The sequence below is a fragment of the Bos taurus genome, chromosome 21, assembly GCF_002263795.3.
Source record: "Bos taurus isolate L1 Dominette 01449 registration number 42190680 breed Hereford chromosome 21, ARS-UCD2.0, whole genome shotgun sequence".
Classification (NCBI taxonomy): Eukaryota; Metazoa; Chordata; class Mammalia; order Artiodactyla; family Bovidae; genus Bos; species Bos taurus.
In genome coordinates this window covers 46,077,996-46,087,763 of record NC_037348.1, presented here as the reverse complement: position 1 = coordinate 46,087,763, position 9,768 = coordinate 46,077,996, and the positions used below count along the sequence as shown (strand labels likewise).

The following is a 9,768-nucleotide window of genomic DNA, read 5'->3' as shown; positions in this document are numbered from 1 at the left end:
ATTGCCTTCTCCAGTTGCTTCCTTATCATTCTCTAAAAGGTATATAAACACATGTGCACATACACACAATCATTATAAGCTTTTCAATGTAAACATTTTTATGAGCTTCAATCCATTACAATTATCATCATGTTTGAGCTCAAATTGTCCCATCTTTGACCACTAGGAGGCCTTTAAAGCTGGCTTCTGAATCCTTTTGATGTAACCCTAGCAGTATTTGATAGTTTCCTTTTTCTCTGGTAATACAGGATATGCTGTAGGCTTGTCTTGCTCATTTCATGCCCAAGTCCTCAATTTGACCACTCCTCCCCAAAGCCCTGTTTTCTTTTAATGAGAAATTATAATGAGAATTTACACTGTATCACAATCTAAGCATAAAGGCTGCATGCTATTTCTGGGTTGATTATTGTTTTTGGACTGTTCATTGGACAGAATTACAAAATATATATAAAATGTTACTGATAATATCACATATTGATATCGATAATTCTAATTACAACTCAAACTTTTATGTAACCACTTTTCTATTATATCTCCTTTCTTCCATATGAGAATTCTGATTCTTGAGAATGCAGAGGATTCTGTCTGTGGTCAAGAATCTGCCTGCCAAGGCAAGAGACACAAGTTTGATCCCTGGTTTGGGACAATCCCATATTCCCCAAAGCAACAAAGCCCAAGCACCACAACTATTGCACCTGTGCACTAGAGCCTGGGAGCTGCGACTGCTAGGCCCACATGCTGCAACTACTGAAGCCCACGCTCTGCAACAAGACTTGCCATTGCAAAGAGAAGCCCTCACATCGAAACTAGAGAGTAGCCCCCTTTGGCAGCAACTAGAGAAAAGGCAATGGCACCCCACTCCAGTACTCTTGCCTGGGAAATCCCATGGACGGAGGAGCCTGGTAGGCTGCAGTCCATGGGGTCGCTAAGAGTCGGGCACAACTGAGCGACTTCCCTTTCACTTTTCACTTTCATGCTTTGGAGAGGGAAATGGCAACCCACTCCAGTGTTCTTGCCTGGAGAATCGCAGGGACGGGGGAGCCTGGTGGGCTTCTGTCTATGGGGTCACACAGAGTCGGACACGACTGAAGCGACTTAGCAGCAGTAGCAGCAGCAGCATGATTGCCTAGATTTAAGAAAGTGATGAAGGAAATGTTAATAATGCAAATTAAACTTAAAAGTATAGTGTGTCTATAGCCATTACATTTTGGAATAACACCCCAAAAATGAGAAAGTACTTAAGAACCACTACCCAATTTATCAGAGGTCATTTGCATCATTGACAAATGAGTGAACTTGTGATATACATCTTCACATTTGTCTTACTCCTTAATTTATATATATATATATATATTTATATATATATATAAACCAATATTCACGTTAGAAGCAGTCTCATTCTCTAGTGATCTGAATGACTTCTTTGCTGAATCAGATAATAATCAGGCATTTAATTTATTCAAGTTTGATTTTTGCAACACTACTCTTGGTGAGATACTTATTAAAACTGGTAGTAGATTTTGCAAGAAACAGCATCTCACACTAAAGATATAGGCTGAAAAACAGTGTTTTAACTTGAAATGCATATTATTTCTAAAATAATATAACACAACTCTTTTTTTTTCAATTTATTGTTTTATTGAAGGATAATCGCTTTACAGAATTTTGTTGTTTTCTGTCAAACCTCAACATGAATCAGCCATAGGTACACATATATCCCCTCCCTTTTGAACCTCCCTCCCATCTCCCGTCCATCCCCACCCCTCTAGATTGATAGAGCCCCTATTTGAGTTTCCTGAGCCATACAGCAAATTCCCATCGGCTATCTATTTTACACATAGCAATGTAAGTTTCCATGTTGCTCTTTTCATATATTTCACTCTCTCCTCATGCCCATAGGTCTATTTTCTATGTCTATTTCTCCATTGCTGCCCTGTAAATAAATTCTTCAGTACCATTTTTCTAGATTCCGTATATATACATTAGAATATGGTATTTATCTTTCTCTTTCTGACTCACTTCACTCTGTATAATAGGTTCTAGGTTCATCCACCTCATCAGAACTGACTCAAATGTGTTTCTTTTTATGGCTTATTAATATTCCATTGTATAACACAACTCTTAACCCCCAGTCTTAGTTATACAGTTAACCATATATTTAATACCTGTATTTTGACATCTCTCTAGTCATTTTGGTTGTCTGAAGCTCATTCTCTTATAGTTTGTTTAGGCAGTGTTCACTGGAATACAGGCATACCTCATTTTATCGCACTTCACTTTACTGCACTTTGTAGATATTGAGTTTTTAAAATATTGATGGGTGACTTCCCTGGTGGTAGTAGTTAACTTTTGGTGTTTTCACTGCCATGGCCTGGGTTCGATCCCTGGTCAGAGACCTGAGATCCCACAAGCCATGCAGTAGGGCCAAAAAAATTGAGTTTGCAGCAAACCCCCTTCAAGCAATTCTACTGGCACCATTTTCCCAACAGCATTATTTTATTTAAGGTAAGTACATTGTTCTTTTAGACATAATGCTAGTGTACACTTAATAGACTAAAGTATAGTGAAAATATAACTTTTATACACACCAGGAAACCAAAAAATTTATGCGGTCACTTTATTGTTATATTTGCTTTATTGCATTGGTCTGGAACCAGGCCTGCAGTACCTCCAAGTACATCGGTATTGTTCCCTGAGTGCTTGCTTGCTGACAATTTGCGCCTTTTATTTCTTAAAGTCAAGTGTGCTGAATATAAAATCTCTGCCTCACACTTTCTTTCCCTGAGTATCTTAAATATGTTTCTCAATTCTCTTCTGGGATAAAGCATTCCACTGAAAAATCCAGTGATAATCAAGTTTTCTATTTGTCATATGCATTCTTTTTAGATAACCTCCAAATATTTTTCCTCAAAATTTAGCAATTTTACTAGAATATGCCATTACTGTTTCTTCTGATTCAATATTCTCAGTTATACTTTCAACATAAAATTCAAATCCTTTTTTCATCTCAGAAAAGTTTTTTGTAATTACATTTTTAAAGTTGCTCTATACTGTGCAAAAAAGATCTTCACGACCAAGATAATCACAATGGTGTCATCACATCTAGAGCCAGATATACTGGAATGTGAAGTCAAGTGGGCCTTAGAAAGCATCACTACAAACAAAGCTAGTGGAGGTGATGGAATTCCAGTGGAGCTATTTCAAATCCTGAAAGATGATGCTGTGAAAGTGCTGCACTCAATATGCCAGCAAATTTGGAAAAGTTAGCAGCGGCCACAGGACTGGAAAAGGTCAGTTTTCATTCCAATCCCAAAAGAAGGCAATCCCAAAGAATGCTCAAACTACTGCATAACAGCACTCATCTCATACACTAGAAAAGTAATGCTCAAAATTCTCCAAGCCAGGCTTCAGCAATACGTGAACCGTGAACTTCCAGATGTTCAAGCTGGTTTTAGAAAAGGCAGAGGAACCAGAGATCAAATTGCCAACATCCGCTGGATCATCGAAAAAGTAAGAGAGTTCCAGAAAAACATCTATTTCTGCTTTATTGACTATGCCAAAGCCTTTGACTGTGTGGATCACAATCAACTGTGGAAAATCCTGAAAGAGATGGGAATACCAGACCACCTGATCTGCCTCTTGAGAAACCTGGATGCAGGTCAGGAAGCAACAATTAGAACTGGACATGGAACAACAGACTGGTTCCAAATAGGAAAAGGAGTACGTCAAGGCTGTATATTGTCACCCTGCTTATTTAACTTATATATGGGGTACATCATGAAAAACGCTGGGCTGGATGAAGCACAAGCTGGAATCAAGATTGCCAGGAGAAATACCAATAACCTCAGATATGCAGATGACACCACCCTTATGGCAGAAAGTGAAGAGGAACTAAGAAGCCTCTTGATGAAAGTGAAAGAGGAGAGTGAAAAAGTTGGCTTCAAGCTCAACATTCAGAAAACTAAGATCATGGCATCTGGTCCCATCACTTCATGGCAAATGGATGGGGAAACAGTGGAAACAGTGTCAGACTTTATTTTTTGGGCTTCAAAATCACTGCAGATGGTGATTGCAGCCATGAAATCAAAAGACGCATACTCCTTGGAAGGAAAGTTATGACCAATCTAGATAGCATATTCAAAAGCAGAGACATTACTTTGCCAACAAAGGTCCGTCTAGTCAAGGCTATGGTTTTTCCTGTGGTCATGTATGGATGTGAGAGTTGGACTGTGAAGAAGGCTGAGCACCGAAGAATTGATGCTTTTGAACTGTGGTGTTGGAGAATACTCTTGAGAGTCCCTTGGACTGCAAGGAGATCCAACTAGTCCATTCTGAAGGAGATCAGCCCTGAGATTTCTTTGGAAGGAATGATGCTAAAGCTGAAACTCCAGTAGTTTGGCCACGTCACATGAATAGTTGACTCACTGGAAAAGACTCTAATGCTGGGAGGGATTGGGGGCAGGAGGAGAAGGGGACAACAGAGGATGAGATGGCTGGATGGCATCACTGACTTGATGGACGTGAGTCTGAGTGAACTCCGGGGATGGTGATGGACAGGGAGGTCTGGCGTGCTGCGATTCATGGGGTCTCAAAGAGTCGGACACGACTGAGTGACTGAACTGAACTGAACTATGCTTTCACTTAGGCTTTCTTCTTCTGGGATATCATAATCCATGTAATCAATCTTCTTTGTCTTCAATATTTGTCATTTCTTCGTGAATCCCTTTCAACTCCTACTTTGTTGACTTTTTAATTTTCCTCTTTTCACCTTCTGTTTCTTTTAAGGAACATGTATTGGGTTTCTTCACTCTTGTGCTCCTTTTAGTTTCTTTTTCCCTTTTGAAATGATTTTTTTTTATTTTTTACTGTTTGCTGAGTTCTGTCACCTCATTTCTGAGTTTTTCTAATTGTGAAATATTTTGTTCTTTCACGTCTCGTAACGTTCTTTTAATTATCTGTGAGTGGTTTTGTAATAGTAGATCACTGTTCTGATCTGACTTGTAGACATGTCTTTCAGCATAGGGATGTTATTCTACTTCTTACTATCTTTTTCTTATACCAAGTTTGTATGGGATTTGAATTTGATACTTTCTTTTAATATGAAAATGGTTTTCCTGGGCAGCTAGAGTAAGCAAGGCACAGGACACCTTCTCCAATATTAGAGTTTCCTCTTGAGTTGTTTCTATGTGATGCTTAAAAACATGGTGGCTTATCTTCTGAACTCTTTTTGTTTCTGTTACCACACACAACTTCAGTCTGTACCTTCTCTCTCTCTTTAGTCTCTATTGTCTCTATCTTGGTCAACTTTGATTATATTCCCAGAAGTTTCTCCTCAGTGTGGATCCCTGACCATTTGGAAGGTTCATGGGGCTGGGTTTCTCCACACCGTCAGTCCATCTTCCTTCAAGGCCCTTGCTAGTGGAGAGAGCAAAGCCTCTGCAAGTGTCAGCCGCTCTTCTCTAAGTAGCCCATGTTGCTTTCCAGTGAACGCCTGTCGGTTACTTTACGGGTCTCCTCTTCCCTGTTGCTTCCCTCTTCCTCCTACACAGATGCTGTTTGTGTTTTGTGGCTCATGGTGGGTTAGCCCCATCCACCTATAGTTCAGGGTCTGTAGGAAAACTTCTCCATTCCATAAATGGAATCCATGAACTTTGGGTTCTGCTATCTGGTTTCTCGGACTGCTTTTATGTGAAAAATAAAAGAGACTGAAAAACCATGCTGCTGTCATCACCCTCTCTCCAGAATTCTCCATCTGAAATTTTTGTATTAAGGTAGAAGTCCAGCTTCCATATTTTCCTATAGGGGTAACTATTTTTCCACAACCAGTATGGAAAGTCCACTCTTTGCCCACGGCTCTGAAGTTCCCCCTCTCTTGTGTATCAAGCATCCACAGACATCCAGTGGGCCGAGTGTGCTCCTCCTCCTCTGTTCTCTTCCACTGATCTCAGCATCCAGTCTTGCAATACCTCAGTGTTTAACTACAAAATCTTTATTAAAATTCTAGTATCTGGTAAGACCATATCCCCTTTTTATTCTTCCTTGGAAGTGTTTGAGGTGCTTATTGGCCTTTTGTTTCTGCCAAACACACTTTCAAGTCAAGTGTGTCAGGTTCCTTGAAAAAAATCCTGTTTTTCCCCTATATTTCACCTTAGTATTTAGAAATGTAGATCCCTCCTTCATACATTATAAGAGTAAATGTTGTTTCAAGATACTCTTGTTTTAGGTGTGTGTGAGTGGTAGGTATGTGCGCATACATGTGTGTTAGGACAAGTGTCCCTGTCAGAAAGGAAGCCACTGCCCTAGGTCATCCAGAAGGTTACCTAGGCACTGGTTCCCCCTCAGGCTTCCCCTTTTCCATTCGGTGTTTACTTTCTTACGGACTAAATTAGACTGTTTTAGAACCACAGGCTTTCATTTCTGGCTGCTATTTTGATCTTTACGGAAGAGCTACTGACAGCGATGACAGAGTTTGAAAGGGGCTGGGAGAAAGAATTCAGGGAGTTTCCACACCCATCAGATTTCACCACACAGGACCATCACGCACCTGTTTGTGCTATCAGCTGGGACTGCAGCTGGCTTTTTTTTTTTTTTTTGAAGCTCTTCTTATCCCTTGCCAGACAGTCTGGGAGTTTTTAAATTGAGACAGAAAATGAAGAAATGTTACAAATGTCTTTACTCTTACTAAGACAATGTGCAAACAGTCTAGACTCAGGCTGCCAGTGTCTTGGGATTCTACTAGGGAAAACCTCAAAGCGCCCTCTGCTGACAGCCAGTATTAATCACCACTGCTGCTGCTACTGCTAAGTCGCTTCAGTCCTGTCTGACTCTGTGCGACCCCATAGACAGCAGCCCACTAGGCTCCTCTGTCCCTGGGATTCTCCAGGCAAGAATACTGGAGTGGGTTGCCATTTCCTTCTCCAATGCATGAAAGTGAAAAGTGAAAGTGAAGTCACTCAGTCGTGCCTGACTCTTAGCGACCCCACAGACTGCAGCCTACTAAGGCTCCTCCATCCATGGGATTTTCCAGGCAACAGTACTGGAGGGGGTTGCCATTGCCTTCTCCACTAGAGTCAATAATTACAAATAATTACTGATGGAGACTTACTTTGTAATAACTACATTTTAAGCTGGGGATCACAAATAGGGAGTCATATTTATATTTACTATTATGCTCTCCATCTGAAAAATGGAATTCAAGCACATAAGCTAAAAATAGCTCTAACTTACACTGAATCTACAGTTAAAAGACTTTCTTTTTGAATGACACTGATAGATCTTTAAAAATAATGTCCTTAAAAACAATACACACACACACACACACACACACACACAGAGCATAATTAGTGGCTCTCTGTAAGGGATAATGTTATAGGTGTCTCACTAAGTTAGATATATTCTATAATGAAAATATTAAAAAAGACTTTTTTTACTATTTTTTCAAGTATTACAAATAAATCAAAACACTATTTGAAAATGAAATAAACTAGTTATGTATAACTATTGAGAATAACTGCCATATTAAAAATGACTATTTTGGAAATTTTATACTATGACGATTTATTAATATTTCAGGAATAAATATACATGTCAGATATCTATGCTTCTTTATTTATATACACTTTTGGGCTCACCCTGTGGCATGTGGGATCTTAGTTCCCGACCAGGGGTCAAACCTACGTCCCCTGCATTGGAAGCACAGAGTCCTAACCACTGGACCCCCAGGGAAATCCCAGGATGTACTTGCTTCTAACTTTATATTTTTCCCTGGTCAAAAATAAACAAACTCGTGACTAACCTCTTTCACTCTTCATGTAAAATTTATGACTGCCTAAGAGAAACTACCATAAAAAATAATAAAAATAAATCATATGAATTATGAAAATTAAAGTTTTATTTACTGTGGTTAACAAAGTCATTTATTACTATACTATAACCTTAAGAATAGAGTTAAATAGTTTAAAATAGAGTTAATAAAATTAAGTGAAGAGATAAAATAATATCTTAAAATTTCAGACCATCCATATTTTAATAATTTCTAAACTGATAACAGCCATGAAATTAAAAGATGCTTACTCCTTGGAAGGAAAATTGTGACCAACCTAGATAGTATATTGAAAAGCAGAGACATTACTTTGCCAACAAAGGTCCATCTAGTCAAGGCTATGGTTTTTCCAGTGGTCATGTATGGATATGAGAGTTGGACTGTGAAGAAAGCTGAGCTCCGAAGAATTGATGCTTTTGAACTGTGGTGTTGGAGAAGACTCTTGAGAGTCCCCTGGACTGTAAGGAGATCCAACCAGTCCATTCTAAAGGAGATCAGCCCTGGGTGTTCTTTGGAAGGAATGATGCTAAAGCTGAAACTCCAGTACTTTGGCCACCTCATGCGAAGAGTTGACTCATTGGAAAAGACTCTGATGCTGGGAGGGACTGGGGGCAGGAGGAGAAGAGGACGACAGAGGATGAGATGGCTGAATGGTATCACTGACTCGATGGACGTGAGTCTGAGTGAACTCCGGGAGTTGGTGATGGACAGGGAGGCCTTGCGTGCTGCGATTCATGGGGACGCAAAGAGTCGGACACGACTGAGCAACTGAACTGAAGTGAACTGAACTGAAACTGATAATTAATGGTTGCCATTCCCTTCTCCAGTATATCTTCCCAACCCAGGGACTGAATATGGGTCTCCTGCATCTCCTACACTGGCAGGCAGATTCTTTGCCACTGAGCCACCCGGGAAGCCCCAATACATACAGTACCTATTTATTTTAACTTTAATCTAGTAAGGTTACAGAAATCCTGTTTCCCAATTTTCAAAGCTCAAATAATTGTGTGTCTATATACTAGGATCACTAAAAACATAACTCTAAATTTGGGTATAAATCAATGTACCAATGACAGTGAGAGATAATATAACAATGACAATGAAGAGAATGACTATGAGAAAGAACTATGAAATGGTCTTGTTTTAGATTTTTATGTTAAAGATCTGTAATTAATTCATTTTCCGATATGAATTAATATTTATAAACTTGCCATTTATAAATGTCCTTTATGAAATTGTCAGTTAGGCTATTCCTGATTAATAATGGTCTAGAAATCCTATTGATTATAGGTAGATCATTGGGTAAAACACAATCATACAAAACTATTTAAAGAATGTTGAGGATAAAACCAGGGAAGTGGAGAACAAAAGCTCACAACAGGGATATTAATTTAACAGACAAATTAAACTGTTTACTACCACATCCCTTCAAAGCACTTTGATCTGTATGAAAAGTTCTAATGTTTCATTTTATTCCATACTTTGTTTCTGTAGTAATTCTAAAGCATATAATCTGTTGCAATGTTCCTAAGCCTTTCACCTGGTAAATTCTTTTTAATCAGTAAAAAGTAATAACAGTATAATGCTTGTCTTCTTCCTGAACACCCCTTAAATAGTAGGAAACAGAATTAAATGCGACTGTGGACTCACTGTACAATTTTGAATGATTAGATGAAAAATTACAAATTCCAAACTAAGCACCTAAGACTTGTAGGAATTTACTGCCACCTTCAGGTTTTAATCAAAATGCAGTAGTAATACAACTTTTACATTTCCAGGAGACAGTCCCTGGTTAAAGGAGTTAAAATATTAACATTATTTTCTGGTGGGGGAAGCAAAGTGCGATATAAGTCAGATTGCAGTACAAGTGTCTTTCATGAAATGCCCTTTCACCTTGTCTTTTATTATTCTTCTACAATGTAACTGAAAAATCAAAGGTTACCATA

At 38.9% G+C, this 9,768-nt stretch overlaps 1 protein-coding gene across 1 annotated transcript in view; it reads right to left on the bottom strand.

The window, feature by feature from the left end:
- Positions 1-2,347: 2,347 nt before the first annotated feature.
- Positions 2,348-9,768, bottom strand: part of BRMS1L (BRMS1 like transcriptional repressor) — a 71,158-nt gene continuing 63,737 nt past the window's right edge. The window contains exon 10 of the mRNA XM_015459278.3: positions 2,348-9,768. This exon is cut by the window's right edge and continues 21,206 nt beyond it. The gene's annotated coding sequence lies outside the window, so the exon portion shown is untranslated.